At 42.2% G+C, this 18,949-nt stretch overlaps 1 long non-coding RNA gene across 1 annotated transcript in view; it reads left to right on the forward strand.

Annotated features, from left to right (window-relative positions):
- The window catches only part of LOC135098316 (uncharacterized), a 37,326-nt gene extending 22,094 nt beyond the window's left edge, over positions 1-15,232 (forward strand). The window contains exons 2-3 of the long non-coding RNA XR_010266815.1: positions 13,839-13,995; positions 15,094-15,232. This is a non-coding gene — a long non-coding RNA (uncharacterized LOC135098316). The remainder of the gene's footprint in view (positions 1-13,838; positions 13,996-15,093) is intronic.
- The last annotated feature ends 3,717 nt before the right edge of the window (positions 15,233-18,949 follow it).

Consider the following 18,949-nt stretch of genomic DNA (forward strand, 5'->3'; position numbering starts at 1 on the left):
AATCAATAGTCTCTTCTAGATTAGACTTACTTTTAGGATTAATGTTAAGTGTTTCCCCACCCCCTCTGTACATTTTCACTTTGTTAACTGCCTAAATAATAAACCGTTTATTATTATTATTATTATTATTATTATTATTGTTATTATTATTATTATTATTATTATTATTATTATTATTACACACACACACACACACACACACACACACACACACACACACACACACACACACACACAGATCACTAACACTTAACAAAGCTTCATTATAACACGAGTGACCACACCGCTCTTTAACACGCCCCGCCCCGCGGGGCGTGTTAAAGAGCGGTGTGGTGTTAAAGAGCTCTTTATCTTTATCCTTTTTCTCTTGCTTCTCCTTTTCTCCTTGTCCATTTTTTTTTTCACTTCTTCCTTCCCAACTCCTTCCCTATTCCTCTTCCTTCTCTATCTTCACCTTCACCACCATTACAATCATCACCCTCACTTCCCTCACCATCCTATCTTCTTCACTCTTCCACTCTCACACTCCCTTACTCTAAAATTCTCCCTTTCCTTCTTTTCTCCACTTATCCTCTTCCTCCTTTCCTTCTTCCTTTCCCTTTCTTATTCCTTTTCTCCCTCCTTCCCTCCCTCGTAGCTGCAGTCCTTCCCTTCTTCCTCTCCCTTTCTTCCCTCACTTTCTCTCCCTCCCGGAAGCGACGTCGTTAGGGAGAAGGAAGGCGAGCAGTGACGTCATCAGGGAGGGAGGGAGGGAGAGAGAGGGAGGGGGAAAACGCACTACAGGGAGGGACGGAGGAGAGAAAGTAAGATAGGGAGAGAAGGGAGAGGGAGGGAGGGATGCCACTTGCTGAGATATGGGTGGTGGGAAGGGAGAGGGAAGGGAGTGTTACCAGTAAGGGAGAGGATTAAGTGATCGTTGTTGTTATTGGTCGTATTAAAACTGTCGCTGGAATGTGTAACAGCTCACAAAAATCACCTGCATAGAATATTTACTAACACCGACAAGGGAGGAAAGGCATCAATTAAAGAACCTGTTGTTACTATTACTCGTATTAACATTTCCACTGTGACAGGAGACCGTTAATGAAAATCACTGTGCTGAAGGAAGAACACGGATTAAAACAATATATTTTCCAGATTCTTTCTAGTATAGTGTTTAAATGTGCATTGTTACGATTATTACTTGAATTAAAACCTCCACTACGCGCTGTGTGAAATCTTTACTTGGCACCCATAAGGAAGAAACGGGATAAAAAAATAGTAGGGTCTCCAATTTCGTGACTCCAGTGAAATGTTCAGAGGTGGATGTAGAAGAGAAGTGCCTGGAGTGTGGCTTCGTGAATTGTGTGAAAAAAAAAAAAAAATGTGGCGAAAACATTGAGAGACGCGAAACAGGAAAGCTAAAAAAAAAAAAAAAATCCGAATTCCAAGCTTGTAGTGATAATATTAGAAGTGGACTTAGAAAAACAATGTGACTGAGAACTGAAAATTTGTGACAGACAACGATGCAACTCTGATGGTCAAATAAAGTAATTTAGATATAACTCATATATCTGACAATACACGGCAGGAAGAAAGAGAGGAAAAACCCAAGAGAAGCTTCATGAATGCAGTGAAAGAGGACATGCCTGTATTAGGTGTGACTGAGGGAGGCGCAGAAGACCCGAGCACGTTGGAGGAGGAGGCAGCCTAAAAAAGTAGTAGTAATTTGGTGCTCAGTTAAAAAACACTCATTCTCAACTTAGCAAATACTGAAAGGGAAGGAAAAAATAAGCCGAAATTGTAAAAAGAAAAAAAAAGTAGTAATTTGGTGCACAGATAAAAAACACTCATTCTCAACTTAGCAAATGCTGAAAGGGAAGGAAAATTACTTAGCAAATACTGAAGGGAAGGAAAAAATAAGACGAAATTGAAAAAAAGAAGTAGTAATTTGGTGCACGGATAAAAACACTCATTCTCAACTTAGCAAATACTGAAAAGAAAGAAAAAAATAAGCCGTAATTGAAAAAAAAAAGTAGTAGTAATTTGGTGCACAGATAAAAAACACTCATTCTCAACTTAGCAAATACTGAAAGAAAGGAAAAAGAAACCACAATTGAATCTTATCAAACACAAATTATTTAAAACGCAAACTAGAGATAACATTTAATAGATATACTTAAAAAAAATAAATAAATAATAATTTGTATATTAGTTATACATATGTTGTTCTTCAGGCAGGAACGCGAAAGAACATCATGATACAAGGGAATGGAATGAAATGTATCAGGTATTAGTGTCAGAAAAAAAAACAAAACGAGAATATTAAAGAGATATGGAAAGCTCAAAGTATCAGTGTGCATCGATATTCTTGCATCAGGGAACATCAGGAACTTTTCAGAGCAACATAAAAGGGAGCAGAACGAAAAGGATCAGTTACGAGTGTCAGGAAAAAAAAAAAAAAGTGTTAAGGACTGGGAAGGGAAGATCAAAGTATCGGACAGTCAGTAACAGTGAATATCAGATAAAATAAAGAGTCAATAAGTATGAGGCCATTAGGAAAGGTATCAACACGTTACAGGGAGAGGATTATGGTGTGGGAGGGTGTGAGGGAGAGGTGAGGGAGTGAAAGGGTCAATGGCAAGTGTCACAGGGGGGTCAGGAAGGCACGTGGCAAGGAGGGGAGGGAGGGGAGACTTACTACTTATCGTCCTGATGGTTTTATTGACCTCCCCATGACCTCCCCTGACCTCTCCCTTTGCCTGATCCTCCTAGCCTCCCTGACCTCCCTGATTCAGCTCAATAAACACTTAAGGTCACCCTTCCTCACTCCTTCCCTCCATTCCTCTCCCTTCCTCTTACTCTTCTTCCATTCTTCTCTCTCTTTCACTCCTCTCTCTCTCTTTTCCTCTATTCTGATTCAATTTTCATTCACATTTCCTTCATTTTTCTCCCTCTTTCATTTCTCTTCCTCCTTCTCTCTCTCTTTTCTCCCTTTTCTTCCATCTTGTCTCTTTATCAGTCTTCTATCTCTTTTCCTCCCTCTTATTCTTTTATTCTTTCTCTTCCATTTCCTTTCTTTCGCTGTTCACCTCTCTATTACTCCTCTCACTCTCATTCCCTCTCTCTCTTCTCTCTTTTTCCTTCCTCTTCCTCTTCCTCTTTTCATTTTTTTTTCCTATTTTCTTTCACATTTTTTTAAAATTCTTTTCACTCATTTTAGTTTTCTTTCCCTCTCTCTCTCTCTCTCTCTCTCTCTCTCTCTCTCTCTCTCTCTCTCTCTCTCTCTCTCTCCTCTCTCTCTCTCTCTCTCTCTCTCTCTCTCTCTCTCTCTCTCTCTCTCTCTCTCTCTCTCTCTCTCTCTCTCTCTCTCTCTCTCTCTCTCTCTCTCTCTCTCTCTCTCTCTCTCTCTCTCTCAGTTCTGGTCAAATATATTACAAGGGACGAGGCAATATATCTGGCTACCTTAATAATAATATCACATCAGCCAACATAAATTTCATTAAGTCCTTCTTTACTTTGAATCATTAAGAGCAAACCCTTTCTGGAGCAATTCATTATTTCTCGATGGAAGAATTTGCAATGACTTTTCTCAGGCATTTTTTTTTATCATCACGTTATTTACTTCATGATAAACACCTCATATTCATTCTCATTCTCATTCTCCTTCTCCTCCTCCTCCTCCTCCTCCTCCTCCTCCTCTTTCTCCTACGTCTTCTTATCTTCCTCCTCACCTTCAGCCTCTCCCTTACCCTTCGCTTTCTATTTTCACCCTAACCTAACAGCTCAAATATCTCCCTCACTCCCTCACTCCCCCTCACAAGCTGGTTTCTCCCCTTACCTTCCCCTCGCCGCTTCTGTGACAGCTTTACGTTGTCTTCAGAATTTTTTTTTTTTTTTTTACATCGCAATCACGTTAAGGGGGAGAGAGGGAGGGGGAGAAAAAATCTGGGGAGGTAATTCCGTTTCCTCGTAAATTCACCACATCTGTCTCCACTCCACAGAATGAAAAAAAATTGTCTCTTATTTCTCCCCTCTTGTTTTGGAGGGCGTAGGTGGAGCGGGGGAAGAGGAGCGGAGTGGGTGGTGTGTGGAGCAGAAGGTGGAAGGTTGATAACTCCTGCCACTGGTTTGGTGTGTGTTTGTGTGTCGTTGTGTTGGTCTCGCTGTGGGGAGGAATATTTGTTGTTGCGCCTCATTATTTATTACTCGCTAGAGGGAAGTAACCTGAAGGGCGCGCTGTGAATGGTGTACTCAGTGGTCCTCTGTGATAAGTAGGCGCCATTCATCTCACTCTTCCTTTCTCATTTTTTTTTTATTTTCCTCGTCACTTTTATCACTTTAGTGTGTAGTCTTCACTTTGTCTTGGTTTCAGGTTATGTAAGTTTGTGCTCTCTCTCTCTCTCTCTCTCTCTCTCTCTCTCTCTCTCTCTCTCTCTCTCTCTCTCTCTCTCTCTCTCTTGTTCGACCTCCGTCTCGTCATCCTGGACCTCCTTTCCCTCCTCTTCCTCTTCTCTCTCTCTCATACCCTCATACACCTCTTCCTTCTTCGTCTTCTCGTCATCCCTTCCTTCCTTGCTTCCTGCCTTGCCCAACACCTCGCCGCCATCCATCACCACGACCACCACATCAAGCGGCAGTGATCAGGTGGAGACTAACCATACTTGCTCCCGCCCTAGTTATAGCGTAAGGGAGCAAATCATTCCTACCTTCCCCTCGACCCTATATACAATACGCACATTCCCCTCGCGCCCTATCGATCCAGGAGAGGTCAAGGCATCGGCACAGGGAAGGACGTTATGCAGGAAAGGAGAGGAGCAGGAAGAAAGCATAAGAAAGTGATACTCGGGGAAGCAGGGGCGTAGGAGTGTTGGGGAGATGGGGACGGGGAGGGAACGAGGTGGTGATGGAGGGGAAAGACGCGAGAGGCAAGTAGGGTGTCCATCGCGTTGTCCTGGGGGAAAATAAGACGTGGGTGTGTGGTGGAAACTCTTGCTAGTGTGTCTGGTCGTGTTTTTTTTTTTTTTTTTTTTTTTGCGGAGTTGGTGTTGGTGGAGTCTTGGCCCTTTGTTTTCCCTTGTTTCTCCAGAAGGGGCATAATGAAACACAAAGGAGGAACGAAGAGCTGCTGATTTGTTGGCTCTTTGGAGATTATTGGTGAAAGTGGAAGAAGAGGAAGAGGAGGAACAAGACCACCACATATGGAAAATAAATAGAAGTAGATTTGTCGTTTCCTACAGGGATATTTGTGGTGACTAGACCATCTATTATACAGCAACAGAAATATGATATCATACGTCGATGACGTGGAGGAGAAGAACGATGACGAGAACAAAGACGAAGCGTGGGAGGACAAGGAAAACAAGAATGATTCAAAGGAGGGCGATGATAAGAAGAAAGATGAAAATAATGATCATGAGGAGAAGGAGGAGGACGAGGAGGAGGAGGAGGAGGAGGAGGAGGAAGAAGAAGAGGAAAAAATCAAGGCATACACACTGATTGAGCACCGGCGCCCCGTTACCTACACTTCCACCACACTCCATTAATACAAACATTATCGTAAAAAAAAAAAAGAAACAAAAAACGCAACTAAATAAGCGAGATATATAATTAATTTACAAAAACGTGCTGAACTCATTATAATACAAATAATCCATTTACCTAAATAGGGCCGCTGAATCAAATCTACTCACTATCTTTTTTTCGTTCATTTTTATTTATTTATTTATTTTTTTTTTTTACACAGTAATCTTGTTACGTTTGACGGACAAAAGCAGAGAGGAAAAAAACTTAAGTACTCATCCTATTTTTTTCTTTTCCTCTATTTTCATTTTCATTTTTTTTTTTTTTTGTGTGTGTGTGTGTGTGTGTGTGTGTGTGTGTGTGTGTGTGTGTGTGTGTGTGTGTGTGTGTGTGTGTGTGTGTGTGTGTGTCCTTCGTCTGTTGCCGCACGCACGAGCTGCCACACAGGCATGGAGGTGTGACCAGCTGACTGTCCCTTCACCTGCCGCACCAAGGCCAGTGCATGGAATATACTTTTGCTTTCCATTAGATATTCCGTCTATTGTGGGGTTCGATAGCAAGCTTGGATTAACGAAAGAAACACGATGATTGCAAGTGTACAGTATATACATTCCAATCCTTGTACGTCACGCCTATCGATCTCACGTTTCAGTATGCAGTGGAGAGGGAAAATTCCTCCTCCTCCTCATCATCATCATCACATCATCATCATCATCGTCGTCATTTTCATCACTATCACGCCAAAATATTTCTCCCAGTCTTCTAAAGTGAAATCATTATAGGAAAGTAACTCACACTTGATAAACGTAACAGTCAAGAACTCTGCGAATAAATGATCACCAATATATTCCATGACATCGAACTGAACACCCCATCAAAGAGACATTTAAACTTTACCATTATTTCCTTCCGCTCAAAAGTAACTGGTCCGCATGAATGTCTTCGCAAAGCTATTTTTTTTTCTTTATTTTATTCCACAGATAATGAGTGATGATGTTTAACAGGACAACGTGTCATAGTATAGACTTATTTTACCATTATGATATTCTTTCTTATGTCTGTACCTTCTTTTGTTCCTCGTAAGTATTCCGATCTATTTTTTTTTTTGCCCACTTTGTTTTCATTTCCATATTTCCTTAGAAACATCGATCAAATTCAAAATAATGGGCATCAGAATAAAAACAATTTAAACCTTTTTTTTTTTTTTCCTGACCATCATATCAAGGCACTCTCTATTTTTCTGTCCGTTAAAAGATGTCCAGCTGTTTGTCAATCTGTCATTAATATTCCGTCATTTGTTTGTGTCCATCGTAAGTACTCCTTCATATACTTTTCTGTCCCTTTATTTTTTTTGCCCTCCCATGAAATATTCTGTCTATTTTTATGTATTTTTGCTCTCCGTCAAATATTGTCTATTTTCTTTATACTTTTGCTTTCCATTAGATATTCCGTCTATTTTCCCTTATTCTTCATAAACACTTCCTTATAAATATTTTTTCTTGTGTCCTTTGTAAGTGTTCCATCCGTATTCTTGTTTTCCAAGCCTATTCCGTTTATTTCTTCTAATCCATCACGTGCATTACAACTATTTATCTTCTTTACGCAGTACCTTTAAATCTGCAAGCAAGTATCGACCAGACTCCACAGCAATGCAGGGCAGGCGTCACACCGCACACTCCAATTAACACTCAAAGGAGGGCACATCCATCACCCCTCGCCTTTAATAACACCGTCAGTAACAAAGAAGAAGGGCGAGCAGTCTCTTCGCAAACACGTAGCCAGACCTCCTCACTGGAAACAAAAAGAAGACAAAAAAAGATAAAAAGAGGAATGAAAATCAAGTAGCTCGACTCACGAATTGATCCAGGAAGTCTATGTCTTTACGGAGGGAGAGAAGGAGAGAGAACAGAGTGAGAGAGGGCGAGGGAGGGTTAAGTTATTGGGTGAGGTTCGTGTGTGGCGTGTATGCCACTCCCAAATTACCGACACAGTAAATCAGGGCGAATCTGTACAGGAAATACTCCCTCTTATGTGTGTGTGTGTGTATGTGTGTGTGTGTGTGTGTGTGTGTGTGTGTGTGTGTGTGTGTGTGTGTGTGTGTGTGTGTGTGTGTGGGTCTAATATTTCTTTACTGTCTTTCTGCTTTCTCTCTCTCTCTCTCTCTCTCTCTCTCTCTCTCTCTCTCTCTCTCTCTCTCTCTCTCTCTCTCTCTCTCTTTGAGATTTCTTTTGGCCAATTTATACATTATTCTCTTTCTTTTCTTTCCTATTCTTTTCATATATCAACTTCACACCAAGGGGAGAGAGAGAGAGAGAGAGAGAGAGAGAGAGAGAGAGAGAGAGAGAGAGAGAGAGAGAGAGAGAGAGAGAGAGAGAGAGAGAGAGAGAGAGAGAGCGTCGCCCAGTAAGTCGGCCGTCAGTTAGGCAGGCAGGCAGGAAGGCAGGCAGGGACACACACACACACACACACACACACACACACACACACACACACACACACACACACAACCTTTGTAGGCAAAGAGGCAAAAAAAAGTAAATAAATAAACAATATGGAAAAAGGGAAAAGGAAGAAAAGGAAAAAAAAAATAATATACGACAAAATAAAACCAACATTTTGAGGAAACAAGAAAAACGGCATGGATAAAGATGGAAAGAAAAATGCAAGAGGAGAGACAAAAGGCTAATGGAAAGTGAAAGAAAGAGGAGGGAGGTGAATAGGAAAGCGGGGAAGAGGATTTGAATTCAGTAAAGGCGAAATAGAAAAAGAAAGTGATGACAGGAGAAAAAAAAAGTGAAGAAAGAAGAAAGAAGGATATTGAAAGGCAGAGAATGGAAAATAGGAGGAGGAGGTGAAATGAAGATGGAGGAAGGAAAAAAAAAATAGGAAACGAGGAAATGGTTCGAGACGGGAAAATAGAAAATAAAGTAAAGATGATGGAGAAAGAACGAAAAACTGAGAAACATGAACGAATGAGGGGAACAGAATGAACAGAAATAAAGGAATGTAAGATAGGCGACAAAAAAAAAGAAAAAAAGAAAAGGAGAGATCATAAAAAAAAGAATAGGAAACGAAGAGCGATAAAAACCGAAAAAAAAGGGAAGGTGTTGAAGATAAGAAAGAAAGAAGATAGAGAGAGAGAGAGGAAGTGAAGGAGAGGAGAGATGAAGGGCAACTGGATGGAAAGTAAAGACAAATGCAGAGGAAAGGAAAGGAAAGAGGAAAATGAAGGCAAAGGAAAGAGCAAATGAGAGAAATAGCGGAGGGCATGCTTTACTTCGCCAGCCCAAGTGGAAGCTAATTACTTGTCTGTCTCTCCCCCTTCCTCTCCCCTCTGCCGTACCCTTTCCTCTTCCTTTATTGCCCTCCACATCCACCTCATTTTCTCTCTATCCCTCTCCTTTATTATTTCCTTCCCTATGTTGTTGTTCCTTCTGCTATATACAGATATTCTCCCTCCCTCTCTCCCATCCTCTCTCTCTCTCTCTCTCTCTCTCTCTCTCTCTCTCTCTCTCTCTCTCTCTCTCTCTCTCTCTCTCTCTCTCTCTCTCTCTCTCTCTAAGCATTTTCCTTTAAAAATATCCTAATACGATTTAATCTCTCTCTTTAAGAACAGCGACGTGTAATCAATGGTGCATTAGCTTCTCTTAAGCACAACACTCACCATCATTACACTCCGGCAGCGTTCTATCATTAGGTGTTGTCAAGATTGTCTGATGCCTGCAATCTTCCTATTTTTATGGCCACTACATTCTTCCGGCTTCTTAAAGCTGATGTGTTGCTGTATTTATCCTTTTTTTTGTTGGTTTTTGTTTTCCCTGTTGTGTGTGTGTGTGTGTGTGTGTGTGTGTGTGTGTGTGTGTGTTGACCCATTCATTCTTTATTTTGTCTGTGCCGGTGTTTCCCTCCTTGCTTTTTCTTGCTCCTCTTTTGTTTGTTGTCCTCTGTATTATAATGTTTATCAATTTGTTCTTTATATTATGTGTACCAGTGTCTTCCTTCTTTTTTTTTTTCTCTACCTTTCGCTTTGTTATATCTTTTATACGGTGTGTAAGATTATATATTCTTTCTGTGCTTGTTTTTTTTTTTTATTATTTTTATAATCTGTATTACGGCCACACGTATTTTCATGTTCGGTTTTTTTTTCCCTCCTCTTTCTTTGTTCTCCACACTTATCACTTCTTTGTGTGTTTTATTTTCTTTTGCTTGCTGGTTTAGGAATCATTTCCTATTTATTTCACACTTCACTAAATAAAGAAAGGGAGTTCCATTACTTTCAAGTTAATACTTGTATTTGTCTTCCGCACTCATGAATTATTCTTGCTTTTCCTTCTTTTTTTATTTTATTTTATTTTACTGTGCTTTTTATCACAGACAAAAAAAAAAAAAATTCATATCATTTCTAGTTGATATCAGTGTTGCATTTTTAGAAAGTGTAAGAAGGATCTTTGTTGTTCTTTTTTCCTTGAATTTGCAGTGCTCCATATTATAAGACAACGCAGGTTAGAACTTTCTGTAGCTTATATTTGCGGCTTTTTCTTTACTTAGCAGCTTTAGGAATAGTAGCTCTCCTCTTTTCATCGGTGTGATTATTTTGCTCTGCCACGTATTACAAAAAAGAATGCAGGTTTACTTTTCCTGTGGCTTAAATCCATTTCTTTCTTCTTTTAGCAGCTTTAGAGATAGCGGGTCATTTTGTAGTGTTCCTACTTATTAATTTGTTCTGGTATGCTTTTTATTACACAAAGAAAGCAGGGCTGACATTATTATTATTACTGTGGTTGTTGTTGTTGTTGTTGTTGTTGTTGTTGTTGTTGTTGTTGTTGTTGTTGTTAGTTGTTCACGTTCCTTTGGTGGACGGTTTCGCGGGTGACTGCTGTGAGCTGACAACAACCACAGCAACCACAGTCAACACGCCATTGTTGCTGACGCGGCGTGGCACTCATGCATTACAAATCTGACACGCTCCTCCGCTACTGTGATTCCCGATAACTCGACTGTATTTCACGTCATTTTTCCTTTACAACTGTGCCGCGTCAACGAAACTCTCAACACGGTTCTTGGTCACCGCGGTTCACTATTGTCCCGGTCTCCGTTGACGAGCCTCGGTCACTCATCGTGTTCTGTTAAGCGATGCATTTCCGTTTTAAAAGTATGTTCGGTTAAATCAGGTTCGATTGCGGTGTTCTTTCAATATTGTTCTTTGTCCGATAACGTCCCCCAATAAGTTTTTCTGTTCGCTTAGGTTAAATTGTAGTGTTTTCTTAATGTTGTTCCTTGTTCGGTCACGTCCCGCGATGCATTTTTTTTTTTTTTCTGTTCACGCAGTTCTCTGTTCACTTGGCTCAGTGTTGATTTCTACTGATGGATTTTTCTTTAATTAGGCTCCATGTTTGTGCTGCTCTCTATTGATGGATCATTGTTAATATAGTCCTCTGTTAATATGGTTCCCTGCTAATATCGTTTTCTGTTGGTGTGGTCTCTGTAAATATAGGTCTGCGTTAACGGAGTTGTCTCTTATCTCGGATCTCAGTTCTGGCGGTTCTCCGTTAAAGATGCCAGCCCCCAAAAAGTGCAGCAAAAAAAACATTATCCAAAATCATGAGGAGTGTCTTGAAGCTTCCAGCATGGAACAGTTCCGGTCAACGTTCAAAGTCTCTCTTAACGCGGGTTCCTGTCAGTGCGTTTCTCTGTTGCCTTCCTCCCGTCAGCCACAGCCGCCTGCCACGTGAGTCAGCGGCCCCATCACGAGGGGAAACTGAACTATTACTCCCATCCCAGGCGGCCGATTTATGTCTTCCTCATGTGACCTGCTCCCTCCTGCTCCTCCTCATCCCCTCCCCAGCCTGCATGAGGGAGAGAGAGAGAGAGAGAGAGAGAGAGAGAGAGAGAGAGAGAGAGACGCATAAACCTACGTATATCTGCTCTCTCCTATAAAAAAAAAGTACACCTATGCATTAACAACTGAAAAAAAGGGATAAATAATAGAAAAAGTCAAGACGTGCAATTCAGTGAAGCAGATTAAGCAGCATGCAATTATCACCATCCCCTCCACCACCACCATCACAACCATCACCCTCATCACTATCATGGCGGAGAGGAGGAGGATAATGATGAAGAAAGTGTTGGTAATGAGGCGGCGCTCCTCACTTAACACCTCCTGTGAAGTCATTACAGCCTCCCTAATTACCCAGCTGACAAATCCGCCACGCCGCACCGCACATTTACAGCCGATCAATATGGAAACACACCCGGAGAAACACCAGGAGAAATACCCTCCCCATTCTTGCGGCAGCGGTACCTTTAGCGCCTACTACAGGAGAGGAGGTGGGGGGGTTCCGATCGTCTCGCGGCGGCGCAGTCTCGCTCGGGTGTTCGCGGGAGCGATTACCACATGCACTTCGGCAAACGAGGCGACCAGTCGTGCCTCCGTCGTTATGAGGAGAGCAGCGGAAAGGGCGTGAGGCTTCCGGTGTGTGTGTGATTAAACGTATTCACAAAGACTTTACCTTCATCTTGCCTTCCTCTCTCCTGTTTCTCCTCCTCCTGTGGTCATCGTAGGCCTTCTCTTCCTTTCAGCACACATGGTCCTCCTCCTCCTCTTCCTTTCCTCCCTTCTACCTTTAATCCTCCTCTTCCTTCAGTCTCCTCTTCTTCCTCCTCCTCCTCCTCTTCCTTCTTCTTCTCTCCATTCCTGTCCGCCATCACCTCCACCTCCTCCTTCCTCTTTGTTATTGTAATGAGAGTGCTTTGTCAGCTGATTCTGTCTGGATATTCTTCTTCCTTTCAATTTCCTCTTTTCTTTGGGTGAAATTATGCGAATAGGAAGTAGCGGCACGAAGGTAAACAGGTGCACAGGATTGCAGGAAACAAAACGGAAGGAACACTGAGAAAAAGTGAGACAGCGTGAAAGATATACATGGAAAAAGGAGAGGATAGGAGAGGAGGAAAGTTAAAATTTATTCCTGTCTGCGTTCTTTCCCCTCATCTTCCTCTCACTCACTTAATTCATCCTCCTTCACTCACCCTGCCTGTACTCCTCCTGCCCTCTCTCAGCCTCACAATGCCTGCCTCTCCACCTTCTCCACCCACTCCACACTCCAGCCTGGCACGGATGCACCGGGTAATGGAAGGCTCCCTGGCAAGGCGACGTGCTTGCATACCTGAGTTTACCTTCACCTGGCCTGGGGTGAAAAGTCGATGGTACGTACACTCTGGGTGAAAACTTGAGAGAGAGAGAGAGAGAGAGAGAGAGAGAGAGAGAGAGAGAGAGAGAGAGAGAGAGAGAGAGAGAGAGAGAGAGAGAGAGAGAGAGAGAGAGATTCGTGTGTATCATAACAGACTTAGAAGGCAAAACACGCCCTTTGCCCTAACACTCTGCGCCACTCACTGCTACTTAGAGTAACATCAGCATAAACAGCTTCTCTTTTTGTTACGTTTTTTTCTGTGTTCCATAATCATCCGTTCGCTCTAAAGGGTCGGTGCTCTGGGTGGACGAAGCGTTTCAATCCCTTTCGTGTGTAGTTCCATTATTTAGTGGCGGTCGTTAATCAAAGGCGCCCGCAGACACCCACACACTATGCCACCGGTCACTGCTCACTCCGGGATCCGAACAGGAGGGCGAGACACGCTGAGTGGAGCTTCATCGGGTTGATTCGGTTTCCAAATCGAATCCACTAATCTATTGTTACGAATTAAGCCTGTTTATTTATGTTCATGGCCCCGGCGGATTTTTTTTTTTTTTTTTTTTTTTTTTTTACTATTTATCGGGGATTGCTGCCTAATTCTAATCCGTCAGATTGTGTTTCTGAATTTCGTCACTGAATGTGTTATTGTTATTGTGTTTCCTGAAGATGAGATGAACATGAATTTGCTTCTCTGTTATTATGAGAATGAGGGATGTGTGTGTGTGTGTGTGTGTGTGTGTGTGTGTGTGTGTGTGTGTGTGTGTGTGTGTGAGCTGAGCAAACAAAAGAAACGCATCATGACGCAGAAAATAAGACTAGACAAACAGACAAGAGAGAGAGAGAGAGAGAGAGAGAGAGAGAGAGAGAGAGAGAGAGAGAGAGAGAGAGAGAGTGTGAGAGTGTGGAGTACAAAGGCGAGGGAATGCAACACACGCACGCACGCACGCGCGCGCGCACGCACGCACGCACGCACACACACACACACACACACACACACACACACACACACACACACACACACACACACACACACACATTACTCTATTTCAGTGGTTATCAACACGTTGTACACTTCCCAGGAAGGTGACCTCAAGACTTAGAAACACTTAACGTAACCTGACGGGGGGGAACACCTTCTTTCTCCCGCAGCGCAATGGACCAACACGAATAGCTGGAGGTCGGGGGACAGGCGCGCGCGAAGGCAGACGGCGACAGATTCGTGACTCAAAACAAAAGCATCGTGACAGCACAAGTGGGAGCGTCCGTCATTCTTCACTGCAAGACCTCAAGTGCGACTGGCGGCCTGGTAAATGACAGAGTGTGTCAGCAAGTTACCTTAAGATCTGAAGCTCCTGTGGGGAAGTGTCGGTACCTTGATGTGACCGAGGTTGTGTTGATCTCTCGCCAGTATTCTTAAACGCTTTTGTTCTTTAATTAAGAGTATTTTTAAGGGATACAGCGATGATTTATTGAATTTTCTTGTGTCTGAGTTTGTTATTAAGACTATTTTCAAAAGCCACGCATAAATTATTCTTCTTCTCGTGGGTCTTTTTCCTACTGAGATGAATCTACACCCTTAAAAACTACACACCCTTAAAAACTCTAACTTCTCCTAGAACCTATTAAAAGTAAAACATTAAATATTCACCAGATTTTTTTAAGAATACGCTGCTCTGAGGCAAGCACTGAGAAACAAGGAACGCCATGGCTTCCAATACGATGACTGGTGAGGTAAACAAGTTATAAGTCACTCGTGATGGCGCAGGCGGCGAGTGGAGGCGAGGCTGCCCACCGCATCTATCCTCTGAGTGGCATTAGTGCAGGAGTCCTTGTCTCATCAGCCTCGGCCTCCACAAACACGGGCTGCTTTAACACTTGTGAATACAAGGCAAAAAACATGGTGACTCGAGCAACTTTTCTGTGAGTTTATTGCACTTCCTGAGGGAGTACTGGCTTAGGATATATATATAATTACCTATTTTGTATTTATCTTTTAGTTATATTTCTATTTTTATTTTATTTTATTTTTATGAGGGAACTATCAGTTATCAGTGGAGAATTCGTAGTAATTGTTTAGCATATATTTACGCAGAAATATATGCAGTTTCAAACCACAGCATATTACATACATACATCTAAGACAACTAGGTCACAGTGGGTCAATAGTAAAGTCCTTGGATAGAAACTTAAACTGCAAGGCGTTGGAGCATCTTCTTATGGCCTTAACAATGTGCTTACGATACACAACAATAGCTTAGGCAACAGTGACGTGGATGTACTGCACGCCATCAACCCAAGCCCCTTAAGCGAACAATAACACTCGTCTAGACACACACACACACACACACACACACACACACACACACTCGCGTGCTAAGACCATGACCGTCTGTGTGCTCTGCAGGTGTCTTGGATCAGGAAGAGGGACTACCAGCTCCTGACGGTGATTCTGTACACACACTCCAGTGACGACCGCTTCTCCATCAACTACTTGCAATGGGTGAGTGTTTGCTCTCGTGTGTGTGTGTGTGTGTGTGTGTGTGTGTGTGTGTGTGTGTGTGTGTGTGTGTTTAGAGTGGGTATTTTCTCATGAATGTAAATATTAATGTATAGATTCTCTCTCTCTCTCTCTCTCTCTCTCTCTCTCTCTCTCTCTCTCTCTCTCTCTCTCTCTCTCTCTCTCTCTCTCTCTCTCTCTCTCTCTCTCTCTCTCTCTCTCTCTCTCTCTCTCTCTCTCTCATATGACTTATCAGTGTCATATTGTTTCCATGTTGAAGCTTTTTTTTCAAGATAACTTAACTTATATATTTGTTTGCGTATAGTTTTATTTTTTATTGTTGTTGGTGCGTGTCAGTATTCCTGTTTGCTGCTGCTGCTGCTGTTGTTGTTGGTGGTGGTGGTAGTGGTGGTGGTGGACGTTGTTGTTGCTGTTGTTGTTGTTGGTGGTGGTGGTGGTGGTGGTGATGGTTGGTGGTAGTGGTGGTGGTTGGTGGTGGCGGCGGCTATGGTGATGGTTAATTTGTTAGTGGTGGCGGCGGTGGTGGTGGTGGTGGTGCCGGTGCTGTTTTGTTACGCAGTGTCAATACTCGGCACACAGCTGCCTCTGCTGATGTCGAGTGAAAACGACAAATATTTACATACATTGTGCATGTAAAATGTATAACTGTGAACACACACACACACACACACACACACACACACACACACACACACACACACACACACACACACTTATATGTACTTATTCATTGAATTTCTGCCAGGACGATTCTATTTTTACTTCGCTTCTGCGCTGATGACCGGCTTCCTTCACGCGTAAAAAAATGTTATGTACAAAATCCGGAAGGAAAAAGATAACTACAGCAGGTGGTTAAGTGGCGCTAAATCTCAGGTGAATCTAGGCACAGTATATGTATTGGGTGTGTTTATCTAGTTCACTGTTATAAACTTCACTAACGATCACCTTTCAGTGCTCATCAATGGCAGTTGTTTATTGCAACTCATCAAAGTGAGAGGACAGCTGTCATCATTATCATAAACAACAATATCCATGAATCTGACCAATAAGGCGCAGTGTGAGCAGGGATGATACAGCTAGTATATTTTACACAAACACTGCTACGTATACTTGTTGCAGCTTTCCTTACGTTTTTATGTCTTTCATGCAACACAAACACTTTTACCCATCTTTCTCTCAGTTCGCTACCCGTCTATTCCAAGCCACCACAGCAAATCTAAACCCATCCTTCCATCTGTTCATGTGTCGTCCATGCCTCCGTGCTCCGTATCTGCTAAACCCACTTGTCAAGGTCAACACTCTTGTTCAAGGCGAGGGATAAGCTGTCGCCACACTTCAGGGCAATTCATCCCCGCCTGTCACTTCCTCCCATCAATTATATTAAATTCATGTCAGCCGTTCAGCGCAGACAGTGTGTATCGGCTGAACAGTCAAGGTCGATGACACAGCACACAGGCCACGGTGATAATTATGCGCTGATTGGCAAGGTGTCGCGTGCGTTGAGTGTCAGGCCAGGGGTTCGATCACCAGCCGCTCTCTCTCTCTCTCTCTCTCTCTCTCTCTCTCTCTCTCTCTCTCTCTCTCTCTCTCTCTCTCTCTCTCTCTCTCTCTCTCTCTTTGGCCCTATATTTAGCAGTGCGAATTCCAGGCACTGCAGGTGTTTAGCTGAAGGAAAATGTCACGTTGCGAGAGAGACCAGTGTGTAATGACTCTTGGATTGAAAATATTGAAGTGCAGTTGTGTGCATGACCTAATGAAGGTGACGCCAAGCACACTCATTGATTTAACGGTAAATTTTTTTTAACAATGAAGATGAATAAATCAAAGTCAATAACATGAACAGTTAATCATTAAGCAATATATTAGCTTCGATTACTAATTAAAAGTTAATAAAAAAACTGACATGGAATAAAAATCATAAACCAGTATTTCCTAAACTCTTCAGTTCTTCCTTATTTAATGAATTGAAGTAAGATTTAATTAATTTTCATGTTCATTACAAATGAAGCATTTCAGCGCTTCACATGCATGCATATTCACAGACAACAATAATGTTAACGAAACACAGATGAAGCACAACACTCATGATTGCAGTCGTCCAATCAGTCCCTAACATCCTCGTCCATATTAAACACGATGACGCCCAAAATATTTGTTTGCAATTACACACATGCACGAAATATTGCCATACACTCTCATTAAACCCTGCTGGTCATGATGTCTGGGCGGACACCACTGCCTGACACACATACACACACACACACACACACACACACACACACACACACACACACACACACACACACACACGTTCACCATAACGCCTACAATTGAGTAACAAGACTGAGGATGTATTGTGTGTGGCGGCGCAGGTGTGTGCTGTCTTATCCCAGCGGCGAGCTAGTATTGTGGCGCCATTGTGTTGCCATTGCAGTCAACACTTCACCGAGTTTTTTTGAGGCCACGGCGGCTCGGGATGAGAGTCGCGGTAATACGGCTTGAGGGTGGCGCGGCGAGCGGCGGCACGAGGCTTGGCGCCCACTCCTGGCGGGGAGCCTGCACCTGCTGCCTCGTCCACACACACACACACACACACACACACACACACACAGTATACACTAGGCACTTTATCCCTTCACCATATTCTTGTGCCATCATTTCCGAAATTCGAAAACCCTATACTGAAATAGATTCCCATAAGACGAGTCTGTGGCAGGATTTGTTGCCCATCCACCCACCTCACCAACCCTGCACGGTATCAAGGATGCTTTATATATATATATATATATATATATATATATATATATATATATATATATATATATATATATATATATATATATATATATATATATATATATATATATACACTCTTCCAAAAACAGAGAAGCATCCTAAACAACAAAAACCTAAGATAGGATCAGCCGAGTGTGAAGGAAGGCAACAGAAAACGAGCTGGTGCATGATCCTTTTTTCCCGGTGTCGAGCCAATTACGAGCACCTAGGAGTTGGGCGCCAGGTGAGTGCTCAGTTCACTAGTCCGGGGATCGCCATGCCGCCAAGACTTATCTTTCCGAGTAACTTTCCATTTCAGCATAATTTATTTTAAAAACTTTCGAGGCGACTGGGGAGCTTTGCCAGGCTTTCACTGAGTATAAATATGCGCTGGAAAGCTGGAAAAATGGCTGGTGCACACACACACACACACACACACACACACACACACACACACACACACACACACACACACACACACACACACACTTCTACCCATTCATGTGATGACCTGTGGCATGGAAACGCACAACAGTCACACCAAATCCCAACAAAACACAGAATGTAAACACAAATAACAAAAAAAGACAAGTAAAAAATGCAAACACGGACATCAGAGCTTGGCGCATCAACATTCATCAAAAATAGAAAGAGGAAGAAAAAAAGAGGCGCAGAGTTTTTTTTTTTTATTTTTTTATTCTGCATTAGATATGTTTCAGGGAGGGTCTTATTGAAGGGGCTTTGTAATTTTTTTTGTCATAAGTTGAACTCCTTAGCACGTAATAAATACATAGATAGATCAATAAGTAAATAAATAAGTAAACGAATAAATAAATATCGAAATGAACAAATAAACAAATAAATAAATGCATACCCGAATAAATAAATACACAAATAAATCAATACATAAGTAAATACATAAATACACACATACATAAATAAGCAAACAAATAAATAAATAGATAAA

Source organism: Scylla paramamosain, unplaced genomic scaffold (genome assembly GCF_035594125.1).
Source record: "Scylla paramamosain isolate STU-SP2022 unplaced genomic scaffold, ASM3559412v1 Contig55, whole genome shotgun sequence".
Classification (NCBI taxonomy): domain Eukaryota; kingdom Metazoa; phylum Arthropoda; class Malacostraca; order Decapoda; family Portunidae; genus Scylla; species Scylla paramamosain.